This window comes from Macrobrachium rosenbergii, chromosome 41 (assembly GCF_040412425.1).
Source record: "Macrobrachium rosenbergii isolate ZJJX-2024 chromosome 41, ASM4041242v1, whole genome shotgun sequence".
Taxonomy (NCBI): Eukaryota; Metazoa; Arthropoda; class Malacostraca; order Decapoda; family Palaemonidae; genus Macrobrachium; species Macrobrachium rosenbergii.
The window spans coordinates 18,826,927-18,842,422 of NC_089781.1; the positions used below are offsets into that span (position 1 = coordinate 18,826,927).

General features: G+C 33.5%; 1 long non-coding RNA gene across 1 annotated transcript; it reads left to right on the top strand.

Moving 5' to 3' along the window:
• Positions 1–1,684: 1,684 nt before the first annotated feature.
• On the top strand, positions 1,685–9,154 carry LOC136826713 (uncharacterized). Its single transcript, XR_010849692.1, has 5 exons — positions 1,685–1,799; positions 2,365–4,251; positions 4,697–4,777; positions 7,273–7,368; positions 8,292–9,154. It is a non-coding gene; the product is annotated as an uncharacterized lncRNA (long non-coding RNA).
• Positions 9,155–15,496: the final 6,342 nt, after the last annotated feature.

Genomic DNA, 15,496 nt, shown 5'->3' on the forward strand with positions numbered 1-15,496 from the left:
TGTAATGTTAGGCTAGGGTAGACTTCCCTTTTGATGTTAGGCACTTGAATTGTGACACAAGATGAGTGTGTAAGTTATTCTGTAACCTAAAACTCTTGAAATCCTCAGAAGGGAGTGGAAGATTAGACTAATAGGAGGAATCGTTTTTAAATTTACGGTTATCCATGCAGTGGCCCACCCCATAGGTTTGTGGACTGGGTGTTTTGAGGTGTCAGGGAAAATTATTTAGCCTCCTGAAGATCTGCCTACAGTCACTAGGCCTCTGTCAATGTGGGCTAGGTTTCATTCATCTCAAGACTATTGGGGTAGTGCTATCAGTGCACCTGACACAATACACTGTAGGAATTACTCAAAAGGTTTTTTGCAGCGTCCCTTCAGCCCTTAGCTGCAACTTCTTTCATACCTTGTACTGTACCTCCATTCATATTCTCTTTCTTCCATCTGTTTTTCCACCCTCCTCTAATAATTGTTTGATAGTGCAGCTGTGAGGTTTTCCTACTGTTACCCCTTTCAAGCCTTTTCACTATTGGTTACCCTTTCAGCACTGAATGGCCTCATAGGTTCCAGTGCCTGGTGTTAGGCCTGAATTCTATATTTCATTCCATTCCATTCCATTCCTGTTGTGTTGACCTTTAGAGTGTCTGATTCTGGGTTAGGAAGGGCACATGGAGCCATGCTGGTAATTGCTAGTGTTAGTCATGTTTCTGCTTTTTACTCAGAGTTGGAATGCTAACACCAGTGAGACAGGTAACCCAGTGCCCTAAAGAGGGCATGGAGTTCTTTGTAGTAAAATATATAAGGGATTTGAAGACAAGGGATTTTTGTGTTGGTAAAGAGGGAAAGAAGTGTTAGCCTAACTGGCATAAGTTTTACGTAAACCATAGATTTTGCTGCTGGATGGAGCCATAGTAATAGCCTATTAGTAGTACCACAGCTATGGAGCATTGTGAAGACTTATGGCAAGGTAGTTAAGCTTAGGCTAGAAGGAATAGCATTATTGCCTTGAATACAGCAAAAATATAGCTGTAGTAGAAATGGCAGGTATGGAATAAGCATAACAGTATCCCACTACAGTAGCCAACACACTAGTACCATCTAATATTATTGTTGAATTTAATCATATATTTCATGAAATCCACAGGTAAGAAAAGGTCTGCTATGTGCAGTCAGAAATTCTAGCTTGGTGCTGAAATATTTTCAGTCAGTTTCATTCATATTTTCATTCTCATTCTCAAACTCATTGTCATGCTCAGTCTCATTCTCATTTTCTTTCTCATTTTCCAATTCACCCCCTCCTGTCCCTTCCCATCCTCTCCTCTTCTGTCTCAAAATAAACAAACAATACCCAAGAAGATATTTCTTTTCAAACCAGAATTTTCACCTTATTTGCTCTTTATAAACGCTTCCAAACTCTCTCATCTTCAATAACACATTTCTTTTTGGGAGGAAATATATCAACTCTCATCTTTTATATATCACTATTTCTGGACACTAAGGAACAGCACTCCTTTGAAAAAGACTCACTTTTGCATCAGTAGGAAAAATCCAGTTCACTGCAAAATTGATCATCTGTATGAATGTTCACCTTCACTCTCGTTAAACCCACTGCCTTATCTTTCTAATGTGTCCATGATACAAAACTTGACTTATTTCTGCACGTAATGAAATACTGATTTTCTTTTACAGGTCTCTTGATGTTACTCTTCACAATATTCCAGTCAGAACACGTACCTTTGTGACTTGCATTTGTACGTAGAGCTTAGTGAACCACAGACGTCTCGCCAGCTTCAAATGCTGTGGTTCGTCTCACATCCATAGTTTGATGGTTTTGGTACTCTGCTTTGAAAGTTTATGGAACATATTTAGTCTTTAATATAAACCTGTTATATGAAAGTGTCAGTTTCCTCCTATTCTGATGAGTGTTTAGATCAGGATTTTTTTTTTTTTGTAGTTTCATAAGTGAGAAGTTTATAAGGTCCCTGGGGATAATTATAGTCCAGACATGGAACCAAAGTCAGTATGTAACATCCTGAATTACTGCACTGTAATATTAATGAAAATTGAATTTCAAGTCAGTGGCTCCTTCTGTGGATTTGTTCCATATGATGAATAGGATTCTTCATCTTCTGAATAATAATATGTATTGCAAGTACAGTATTCATTCACATTTCGTACTGTGCTGTGTATGATCAAGTGGTATGTAGGTACACTGTCTTGATTTGCCCATGACAGGAACATACCATATTCAGGAAGGTTTTAAATTATTAAATATTCGAGTAAGATTTCTGTACCAATTATGTCATTTGGAGGTTTGTAGCTTTATCTACTGCGAGATGGTTGCTCAGTTTTGGATTCTTCTTTCAGAAAGGCCACAAGATGGAAGGTGCAAGAGAAGAGGAGAAAAAATATAGCTTCAAAATTTGGGATGTCAGATGTCCAAGATCTTATTGAGGATGAACAGAACACAGAATAATATCTAGGCAACAAGAATTTATGAGATGTTACATATAAAGGACACTGACGTTCGACAATAAAATAAAAAAATTGACTACATGCAACGAAAGAAAAATAAAAGAAATAAAATTGGGAATAATGAAAAGCCCATTTGGAAATTGATAAGGAGTACAAATACATAGGGCAAACTATTACACGTTTTAGTACTGTAGTAGCCAAGATAAAACTCGTAGCAAAGTGAGCTGGATTAAACCTGATGCTGTAAAGTGACATCAGTGAAAGTATATGACAAGGCCTCAAAAATAAGTCAAGAAAGATACGAAACAGTTGTGATACTAACTTTATCCACAAGTATTTGAAATGGAGCCAGAATCATGAGGAGCTGAGGGACTGGGAGATCTGGCCCACACCCATTTCTTTCTCAGGGTCTGCAGCAGAATTGGGGCACGTCCTGTCTTGTGTAGGATAAAGCATAAAGAAATGCAATTCCACAACATTGAAGAAACAGTAATGAAAGAAATAGTGGAAGACCAACTTGAAGCTTTGTGTGAAAACTACTTTGACTAGCAGTGTGAAAGCAGTGTGTAGTATGTATCATATAGATGCAAACATCCTGAGGAATTGTGGAGAGACATTGAGGAAAAAGGGACATTGAAGAAACCATAGGAATAGAGATAGATGAAGTGAAAGTTCTTGAAATCAAAGGAAGGAAATGGCAAGAGTCAAATAAGCGACCTAGACTAAATATGTTAAGTTTGAAAAGCCAATTTCACAGAGGAATGTGGAATAACTTTCTGACCTACAGAAGGAATGGGAGTTGACAGCTGAACGGTTATTTTCGTACAACAAGGTTGAACTCATTTGGGAAAGTGGAAAGTGTGTGGAGGCTTTAAAATGCCTAATAAATAACCATAGTGAATAAGGAAGGTAATACAATATAAGAAAAACTCTAAAGCTGCATGACCAGTGGTGATTACCAAAACCAGAAATGGCCCACTATTTGGTTTGGAGCTCGAGGAAAATATGTTGTGTTAATGGAAAGCTTTCTATAAAAAAAAAAAAATTAAATTAAACCTTCTGCCCCGTCCTACAGATGAGATTTTAGATTGAGCAGTGAGGAAACTGAGCCATGGGTGTTGTTGATGATAGAATATCAAATTCATACAAGACGACCCCTATGGCTTAGGCCTACAAGTCTCATACATGAAGAAGAACTTGAAGGAAGTTTTATAGTTTACAGAGGCAAGGGATGAAAATCAGCATTAATTGGAAGTCACCATCTTGATGATTCAGCCTATCGTAGGGAAGCCAACGTGAAATGGCTGTCAGTTTTGATTGTTCAAATGAAATATATAAAAACTGAAGTAAGTGGACAATGTACCCATGAGTTTCAGTACGTACCAAGATTTAAAAAAGCTTAGATATCATCTAGAAAATAGGGAACAAGTTTAAATTGAAACATGAAACTTTTTATTTAGTAAGTTTAGACGCAGGTCATAATTCAAAGGATGAAACATTAATGCAACCTCTTCAGGTAATGCAGTATTTCACACAAAGTGTGACTACAAGTATAGATATACTTTTAACAAAATTATACTTATAATGTGAATGTTAGACTGATATTCTAGAGGCTTTTAAGGCAGAAGAGGTCATTTCCCAAAGAAATCTGAAATAAGATTCGACAAAAGGACCCACTTGATGGACCAGATGAGAATTGATAGGCACACCCCAAAAATATACGCCGAGAAGAAAGGAACATCGTAGTGGCCTTATGCCATTAAAATCAAAGTTGCCTAGGTGAGTATTGAAGTATTTGCTAAAAATCTAATACTGTACTGCAGTAGTTTCTCCCATAGGGGTTAGTACCTTCAGTGCACCTAACATGGTGCACCATAGGCATAACTAAAGGATGTTTACAGCATCCCTTTGTCCCCTAGATGTAACCCACTTTTTTCAGTCTTTTACTTTACCTCCATTCCCACTTCTTCTCTTCCATCTTGCTGTCCAACCACTCCAACTCCATCTTTTCAGTCTTGATCACTAAATGGTTGAATGTGCCCTGGTGCTGGGTATTATACCTTAATTTTATTAAACCAAATCAGTTCTGTTGATTTAGTGATGTATTTCATGAGCTAAGATTAAAAGGTGTATGTCTAATGTTACATCCAATCATATTTGAGAGATATATTGGAAATGACCTTTGATCTTGTGATGCCAACACTGAAGTCTCATTTTATTTCAGGTTGAAAACACCATTGCAAATGAAATGTCATCACTCAGAATCCCAATTTGACATGAAGTTAGTTGAAATGAAATTTTTAAGGTAAGTCTTCTTAGAAATTGTAGCCTACCCAGTGATATATATAAAAGTTTTTTTTCAGTAAAAATAGTTATAATAGTTTAGTAGACTTGAAAAATCCTGCTGTTTAAAAGTTTGCATACTGTAATTGTTACCATTTTCACAAAATTGCTCTTTAGTGTTGAATATAAACTTTTAATTTCTTAGCTTTTAAAAATATGTGGTTTGGAATTGGCATCGTTAGAGCCTGGTGTAAAGGACAGTTTATTTCAGGTGTTCAGTTTTGAGCCGTTGTATATCACAGACTTGCATTGGTTTATTCACATTACTTAGGCTAGATTTATATGTCTGCTCTAAAGTAGCCAACCTCCCTTCATATTCTCTTTCTTCCATCATAATTTCCATCTTCTCTTAACAATTGATTCATCGTGCAACTGGGAGGTTTCCTCCTGTTACACCTTTAAAACCTTTCTACTCTTAATTTGCCTTTCAGCACTGTATGACCTCATAGGCCTTTGACCAAAATTGTATATTGTATTTTAAAGCAGCCAGGACTTTTTTCACATTTTCGTACTTCATTTCCCCATTGCTGTCTTGTCCTAATGATCTGGGGTTTATGAACCCTTGTGGCATCAGATATAATTGTGATAACTGCAGTATGGAGGTGAATTCAGTTAGCTCTAAGGCTGATAATTCTTCATTTTATTTCAGCAGCAGATTTAAAATGGATAGTGACTGATCAAGATTTCTTACCAAAATTTAAAGAAGAGTCCCATTCATTTTCAAAGAAAAAGCCATGATTATAGAGCTTATGTTTATGTTTTGTATCTGTAAGCCATGTGAATCTGTCTTGAATTACTGTGGTTGTACAGTAAAAGTACTGTAGTTTTTAATTGTCAAGTATTAATCACTTTCATATGTTCTGAAATATATCTGAAATATATATTCCCCATAATAAATACTCCTAAGCAACTAACCCATTTTCATGTTCTTGAAGTTTGATAACAATCTTCAAATAAAATCTTCTAAAGTAGGCTTACAAGAAATTAAAATATATTGATTTTGGGAAAAATAAGCGCGTAGGAATACCCACTGCCCAATCTAGACTGGTTGTGAGAGTAATATCAGATCAAAATGGTGAGGTAGAGTAAATAATATTGAATTTTGTACTCTCAAAGAAGGCAGAATAGTTGCCAGTAACTGTAGCCAATTTTCCTTGCAAAAAAAATTATATTGCAATGTTAAGATTTTTTTTCAACATTTTATGGCTGGATTCTTAGAAATTACTCTTGAAATCTACAAGATTGAATCAGGTCCCACAGGTATATGGTTGCGAAACTGTTTACTAAAAACTTGTTTGGGCAACAAAAGGTATTTTAGGCTAATAGAAGGCATCAAATCTTATACTGTATACGATTAACATTTTCAGGAACATTCATTAAAAGAACGATTGACTGAATTTGAAAAACAGAAAAATGTAAGTTTCTTGAAACTGCTGAAGAGATTTGATATATAATATAGTCCAGAGAAAAGTCTTTTTGTCCATTTATCTAAATGATGGATTTTCTTGCAAATGCAGCCTGCACTGCTTGTGCAGACTAGTAGAGACTACCCAAAGGACCGAGGTACACTGGGAGGGCTGGGCAGGATTTGGGATAGTATCCCGACTATTGATTATGTTAGGAAGAAGATTACTTGACAGATATGAAATGAAAACATGAACTTATGCATCATTTAGGGAAAATTTTACCTAAGTATGATATATGGATTACTGTGGATTAGAAAGTACTGTACAGAAGTATGTGGGTTAATTTCACAAAAACTACAAAAAATATCATAGCCTAGAATACAATACAGGTAATTTGGAAGAAACAGAACAATTTAAACTTGAAAATATAATGTTATGGACTATTACTTGCAATAGCTGCTGGTCTGCTAAGTAACCTGTGATTACATTTGCCGATTGACCTCAGAAAGCAAAGCATTATGTATCACATAAATTTATGTCAGGAAGATAAATCTGAATTTCTGAAAGGTTCAAATCCTTTGGGGTTTAAATATTTATTTTTGGCAGATTTTTGGAAATTTTTGAATGGTTTAAAGAGGTTATGGTCAGGCCCAATTACTAGTTAGTTTTTTCTTTAACCTTGAGCCTTTTCCTCATAGAGAAGGTTGCTACAGAGGGAGTGACCCTTCTGGTTCTCAGCAAGTCTTTTAGAAAGGATTTTGTGATTGCATTTAAAAGCTCCTAACAGTCTTTTGTTAAATTTACATTGTAGACCAAACTATTATTAAATATTTACCGTTGCAGAATAATGGAATTTTATAAATATAACCTCGATAAAACTCTACACATTTAAACAGTGACAAAGGCCCCTTCTGTGCTCCTCTTAGTAAAACAAGACTTATGCATAGAAACCATGGGGCCTGGTAATAACTAGTTGTATCCTTGTTTTGACATATTGTAAATATCAAGACCCAAATTTACCATGATATGAACACTTTTCTAACCTTTACAGATGACATACAGCCTGAACTGTAAGGAAGTAATCATCGAATTTTGAAGAAAATCTACTTTAATCCTAGAGAGAAAGTTGTTTAATTCTTTAACAAAAGTAAGTGAACATGAAATGAGTGTCTGGGAAAATGTATAATTTGGGTGGGATAGAAACAATTGTTTAGGAGCTGAAGCTACAGATTTAGTGGTTTTGGTTTTACAGAAACTCAAATAAAAGAGTTTACAGTTTTCGATTGAGTTTAGGTCAGAATAAAATTAGTAGAATTGAAGTTTGTTGACTGTATCAGTAATTCATAGAATATTCTTGAAAAGAAAGTTATTTTGGTAAAGGAATAATCATTACAGTAGGGTAATGGTATATATATGGACTCACACACTATTTTAGTATTAATAACTTTTATGTATAAAATCTTGGTATTGTGAAATCTTCAAGTTCTTTTAGATTAGTTTAATTATCTCTAACATTTCCCTAGTAATTCTGAGTTAGTTTTAGTGTCATATAAAATGATTTGGTTTTGATGAGGACAGTGAGATAGTAAGTTAGTGAGAGGTTAAATGACTTTCTGAAAATGATTGAGCCAACCAGGGAAGTACTTGGAGGATTTAAGATAAATCAGAGAGAGGTGGAACAGTTTTACTGCTGATGTATTTTACCAGATTACATGGAAATGTTGACATGGTTTGTAGAAGTTATATCCAGTCCCAAGAGCAAATAATAATAATAATAATGATGATAATGTTATATATTTTTAGTGAAAATTGCACTGCAGTTCAGTCTTTGTTTACTGTAATATTTATGGACCATGAATTAATGGAATGTCATTAATATTTCCTTGACAGAATATTGCAAAAATGTAACTAAAAGATCCTGTTCCATCTGTGTCCCTAATAGTAAAAGGGACCTGGGCATAGGGTGCCTGGGACATGGTTTTAACTAATAGTCTGTATTGTGTTACATTGTAAACCAGAAAAAGATATCAGTCGGACATCATGTCATTAATGTCTTCCTCATGTTTTCAGAATATTATCCACATCTACAGTCTCTACAGTGTTTAAGCATAAATGAGACAAGTTGAACAAGACAAATCTGCTTCGAAGAAAAGAATTAACTTGAAGTTACTAAATTTTTATTTATTCGAATCACACTTTGATACTGTATGGAGATTATAATCTTGCCTCCTGCGAGTATTAAAATTAGGATAGGGTCAAGTTTATAGTGTTGTGGAAGAGTTGGTTAATCAGGGTCAAGTGAGGGTTCATCTCTTCATCTTGTAAGATATAATGTGAGGTTGTCATTTGTTGCTGCTGGTTCAGGATTTCTGGATATATATTTCTCATTTCATTTCCTCTGAAGTTTAATGTTAGCCATCTGGTAATTCAGTATTGTTAAGGATGCATATATTTTTTACACTTATAACTCCTATTGGTGTAAAACTACTTTAGTGTTTACTTAAAACATCTAAGTTCAGAACCAGCTAACACATACATGTAGCTTGTTATGTTTCAGAATAGTACGTAGTTTTCTTACTAAGATATCGGGTCACAGTAATTACCCTGTCATTTCAATATATTTCAGTTTCTCGAGTTTCCTATCATCTATAAAGCGGCTTAGTGTTTCAGGATAACTTAATTTACTAATCAGTTTAACAATCCCTTTGTGGTACCTCAATATATTTCATGTTATGTAGTTTTCTGGAAGATCCATAAGTTTAATGTCAAGTGCTTCAGCACATTGACTCAGTATTTATCAGGATACATAGGTTTGTAATATAGATTTCTTACCTGTTTGGAATGTTTGAGGATACATAGGATTGTAATATAGATTCCTTAACAGTTTTAAATCTACAGTCAAATATTTCAGAGAATAGTTTTGTTTGTACTTGAATTTAAATCTATCAGTTCATAGCTCACTGTTTCAGGAGAATTACAAATTTTCTTTTAATATACAGGCAGAAGTTTAGGGTTCCTTTTTGATATCAGTTTGAACAAAAAATCGAAAATCATCAAAAATCCTATAAAACCTTACTTTAATGCTTTGTGTATTGACAACGATGTGAACTGGATTGAGTTTTTCATTAAAAAAACAAATTTTGATTATTCTTGTTTTTAATATTTCTTCTTCGGATTATTAGCTGTTTGGAACATGAAATAATTTCTGATGAATATATTTGAAAAGCATCATGTCGAACGTCATAAGCCGGACCCCTTGTAAACCGGGGACTGTCTGTATTATTAGACATTTGGCATGCTTCAGGATACATGTTTCTTCGCCACATAAGATTTATAATTTAAAACCATCTTTCAAAAAGTTTATTTTGTTTCAGCAGTGTTGTTACAGTTAGATATCTCATAAGTTTAATACAGCTGTGTTTCAGGTTAAATAGTTTTCATTTTAATGTCTTGGGAGTGTTGATATAGGGCACTGTACTTAGTTACTTACCTACAATTCTTATTAGGTTGAATGTCAGCTGTTAGGTAGTTACAGATTCACTAACTATTTTATATCAAGTCTCTGAGGTTAATGATAATTTTATATAACTTAGACAAGTTTAGTATCACTTGTCAATTACAGTAATTGTTTTCTAGAATATGTATCCAACTAGAATTTCCTATTTTTGACTTGCAGAATCTAGAAGGTGACATTCAGTTTTTGCAAGATTTATAATGGGTCATTCTTCTTATTTCTGGTCTATAAAGTTCAGATATGGTTAAAAGCAGTTCATTAGTTCAAAATAAAAAGTTGGTTGGTTTCATGGAATATCTTTGTGGTATTCAGCAGTATAGTTAGGTACAGCTTCGTGGAATACCTATGAGGTGTTACTTGTACAAAATGGGTAATTTTTTTTTCTAAAGTACAAATGATTCCCGATAGTTTTCCTGAAAATTTGTATAGATATTGTTAAACTGACATCCATTGTATTAGGGACATTCTTCATAGCTTCTAAGTCTTGTGTTTTTTGTAATATTAAATAAGCATAGTTATTTTTACTGTAAGACTTAGGAAAGTATTTAAAAATATATATCTTAAATTATTTATATTTTTTAGTTGCTTTTTTTTTATGGTTGAGTTAAAAAGTTGCTTTCTTATTGTTATTATTATTATTATTATTATTAGGTTAATATTATTATTATTATTATTATTATTATTATTATTATTATTATTATTATTATTATTATTATTATTATTATTATTATTATTATTATTATTATTCAGAAGACAAACCCCTAATCATATGGAACAAGCCCAAAGAAGGGCCTGTTGGCTTGAAATTCAAGAACCTTCCAAAGAATATTATGGTATTCAATTGGAAGAAGTTCTGGAAGAGTACAGGAAATATAGAAAGAAGAGGTCAACTATTAGAAAAAAAATTAGAAGATAAATAAATAATAATATTTTTAAAATATTATTTTAGGGTAGTGATGCATTGCATCTTTGTTTGAACTTTTGTGTTCCAGTTGTGTGACTTCCTTTGAATTGAGAGGTCAAGTTTTCTTGCAGCATTCAGATAATTTTAAAAAATTGTTAATGTTTTTCATTAAAGCATTAAATAAATATTTTGGAGACTTTATATTATAAAAGGTAAATTCACTTTCTAGTGGACTGCTTAACAACTAGAATTAGTAACTTTTTATTAAACTACTATTTTTACTGTCCCAAAACAAGCTTGTTTATAAGTAAAACAGTTTTCTGTATATTTTGATAATTAACTCACATTTTTATCTATTTATTTGTTAATATGTAAGGTTATTTTTTCTTTTCTAATAAATGATCTCTTCTTTCTGTATACTGTATCCTATTACCTTCTGTTGCTTCTTTCAAATGAACACTGAATTTTAAATCATTGGCCCTTTTTAAAGTTAAAAGTTATAGTTTGGTGGTTTCAGTCCTGCCACAGGCTATTGCCTCCTGGTCAGACGTCAGCCGGGTAACCCCAACCTCCCATCATGATGTCACTCATGGCAGTAACCATCCATAGACAGTCTCACTATTCACCCCTTGACAGGAAGCGAACGTTGGTCCCGAGATTACGAGGCCAACACGTTACCAACTGCATGAATAAGGTTCATCTTCTGAATAATAATAATAATAACAACCTCTTTCCTTGTTAAGGTTCTTGTAAAGGGAATGATTTTTGTATAAATTGTAGTAAATTTTGGTTCAAGAAGTTGAACAGCACTGTAGTTATAAAAAATGAGCTTTTAATAGAAGGGTTTTGTTTCAGCTTGGGAGCAAATTCATTTCAGTCAATTTCAGTTGTATTTTAAAATATTATAGATTCCTTTGGCTTTGTAAAAGTAAGTGGTTTGATAAATTCACTTTTATTAACTTGAATTTATAGGCTTTGTAAATTTACAAATTCCTGTTGCTACAGTGTCTTGATGTACGTTGAAGACTGTTGTATTTTTTGTAGGTTAAAGTATACTATAAATCATACTTTTATATTGGGAGTTAAAATGTCTTATACATTCTCTTTAAAATTTCTTATGTTCAAATCAAGAATCAGTTAACTTTAATTTGTGAAGATTTAACTTGAAAATTTGAATAGTACTGTAATGGAAAAACTATTGTAATACCAAATTGTAAGTTTTTTTGTTTTTTTTTTTTGACAAGGGCTTCTGTATTTCAACTTTTTTTGTTCAGTTCTCACAAAGTCTAGTAAAATGATTTACATCTGAGAGGTACCTAGAGGCATTTGGATAATCTTATGGTACAATAGAGAAAGAGTAGAAAAACTTGAATGGCACAAAAATTAATTGGAAAATTGTAACATTATCTCGTCAGTCCTTTGTTATACAGTAACACCTCAACTTAACGGACTTCTGTCCTTACCAGTTACAGTATTTTCATTATTTTTTGCTATACTACCATTTCAAATGTCATATATTTTTAGATAAACCATTTAAATTGATGTTAAGTGTAAATTATGGGTTAGTTTAGATTTGGAACTATGTGGAATAACTGTTAGTTGCAAGATGTCTAGAAAATATTCAAGAGCTGGTTATAATGTTGGGTCTTTGTTACTTAACAGATTTTGTTACTTATCAGCAAGCCAGAACTGCTGTGTCTGTTAAGCTAAAGTGCTACTGTATCTTATTGCCATTACAGTTCAGGTTTGAGAAGTTTCAAGTATGGGGACCAAGAGTTATACAAAATCTTTGCAGTTTTGTTAACTATATCTTTTGTCCAGTTCTTTCTTGGCACTAAATGCATTATTTCTGTATTTACAACACTGAAAATGCTTGATTTCATAGGGATATTTGTGGTGGTAATTTCTGTCATGGGATCCATTGGCCTGGAGTACATTGCCCAGAGTTTAATTCCTTTTGACACTTCAACAATAACTATCCTTGCATACTTTTATTGCTGTTGGACCCTCAAGTGGTACAAACATTTATTTTTGTTCACTCTCAACACTCAAATAGCAGTCAAGTTGGTCCATGATCACAAATTTTTATATCTTAGATTTTCATGGTATGAAATTGTAGCAAATATTTTGTTTTGTCACCAAATATATAAGCAAATTCCTCAAGTTTTGTATTATAAATTTTGAAGAGTTAATGTTTTATGCCACTTTTTAAGTTGTTGCTTTCATCATTTGTTAGTTTTTTTTTTAATTTTTGGTATTGAAGACAAATTGAGAACTAGAACAGTGTCTGTAAATGTTAATTTGTAAACCTGAACAGTTTAAAGGAAATGAATTATTGCTTATTACTAATTGATGTAAGTAAGTTGTAGTGCAGAAGTCCTCATATATTTATAAACTGGAAACTGGAAAAACTTAAAATAAAGGGCTCCTTGTGGTCAGCATTGCAGTGCCTCGAGGAGCGAGTATATGTCCTCAGCCTGAGGTATATGAGCAGTCAGTTGTCAGCAACTGGAACCAAATCAAAAGGAGTGTTTTTTTAAGCTGACAACAGTTGATTGCTGAGATAGGAATAGTCTTATGTATTACCATGTGATTTCCAAGATGTCTAAAATTTTCTATGACCCTATTAAAGAATGTGTAGACTTTTAAATGTCTTAGAAAATGTATGGGCAGGGAATCCAAGGGGGCTGTTAAGGTTACTTACTTAGACAAGCCTTAGTGTTCATTATGGCTGTATTGGTACATAGGCAAATGCTTGCTTAGCATATAGTCTCATGATCTGTTGTAGTGAGCTTGTAGGTTTTGACCTTCAGAATTTTTGTATCAAATGGTGCAATGTGGCAAAAAAAATCTTGAGTTAATTTTTTTCTGGGAATATGTGAGAAAATCCATGGTTTTGTGCAGGATTTTCTTGTATGTCTTGTTAGAGAATGAGTGTTATTTGATCTTGTAGAGAAAGAGAAACAATCGAGCAAAAGCTGTGTAAAAATGTAGCTCTAAAATTTTGTGGATAGGGTTACTTGATGTCAGAGATATTTATGTGTAAAATTGACTTACTTTATCATGGATTTACTCCAATTGCTTTTTATAGTCAGAAAATTTCTCAGTTTGCAGAAGGTTTTATTCTGAGTTGTCACATTTTACTTATAAGTTAATTATTGGACTTCATTGTTCAAAATACTATTTCCTGGCCAAGTATAAGTAAATTTGTTGATGTAGTATGAAAAATTTTAGCTTGTCAAGCATCATTTATTGAGATTAGAGTGTGTATTTTCTTGGGCAGAATTTGTCATTTTTAATGATGTTGGATTTGATTGACTGCATCACAACCTGGTTTTTTTTATGGTAGTTTACATGGAACTGGTTCACAAGATTATTTTTGCTGTTGAATATAATTTATATCATGTCAGATGTCTTAAAAGGTAACGTAAGCATGAAAATATTTAGAAAGGTTATCCTTTGGTCTAGTATATGAGAAGGCTTTTAATTATATTTCAGTCACATGCTATCCCTTCAGAAGGGGGTACCAGCTTGGGGCTTTAACACCTTCTCGTCTTAATCCTGACATTTCATTCGTGTACTTGAAATAAAGGAGGGATAAATACCACACTGGTCATTTTTAGAAAATCTGTGTGAGAACCTTGCAAAAGTTCATCACAAGTCCATGAAGTGAGGTGCTTAAGTACTGGTGGTTAGGAGTACTGTTCACTGTGGTCTTTGGGTACTGACTCTCTCCTTAAACTCCCGGATAGAGTTATGTCATCCATCAAGTTTATTTTGCCCACTCTTAACGTTGACTTGTGGCATAGATAAAAAGTGAGTTCATTATGTTTGTTGCGTAAAACATACTACAATGACAAACATCCTCTGCACTCTTCATTTTCTAGTACTGTATTGGGTTTAATACTATTCAGTTTGCTAGGAATATTATTTTGGCTAGGCCTTCAGTGTGAAATACTGTAGTTTGCTTAGTGCAGTTGCTGAATATTCTCACCTCCAAATGTTCAAGATAGGAGCAAATTCATTCTTCCTTTCTGATTATGTCTCCTGAATTCAGGTGTATTAGTCTTATTTTCAATTCCCTCATGCCTCTATTTATCACATTTTTCTGTAAATTTTCTCTCTCTGTAGGCTGATTTCCCTTTGGAGCCCTCTTGGGTTTATTATTGTCTATTGACTCTGTCCATCAAGGTTTTCAGCTGAAGATTTAAAGAAGGAAAGGTACAGTAGTACTGTTTTTGGAGCATTTTGTTGCTGGGAGAATGTGCGATATGAGATTTGATTTTATTGCATTGTCGATATTTAGATGTACAGTGAACCCCCCCGTATTTGAGGGGGATGTGTCCCATACCCCCCCCTCAAATAGCTAAAATCCACGAATACTTAAAACCCCTCTAAAAACACTTAGAACTGCCCATTTTGATAGTTTAAACACAGAAAAACCCTGTAAAAATGCATATACCTAAGTATTTTAATAGTTTTATCACAAAAAAGTGCATTTATTCTTGAAAATTATATGAAAATACAGTAATTAGTGAATATTTCTCAGTGAAAAATACCACGAATGGGCGAATTTTCCGCAAATAATTGCTAGATATGTTCCACAGAGAAACCCGTGAATGCGTGAGTCCGTGAATCATGAGAACGCGAATACGGGGGTTTACTGACTGGTATAGGTTTTCCATAGTTCCAAATTAGTCTTTGCAGGTCTTACTGATTCAGGGTAACTTTAGAAGTCACTAGAATATCAACAGATTATGCAGGTAATGTAATTGATTTTGGGTAACTTGATTTAAGATACTGGTCATGATGTGGATTACTATATAGCTTTTCCAGGGTCTTACATTGATTTAGAAT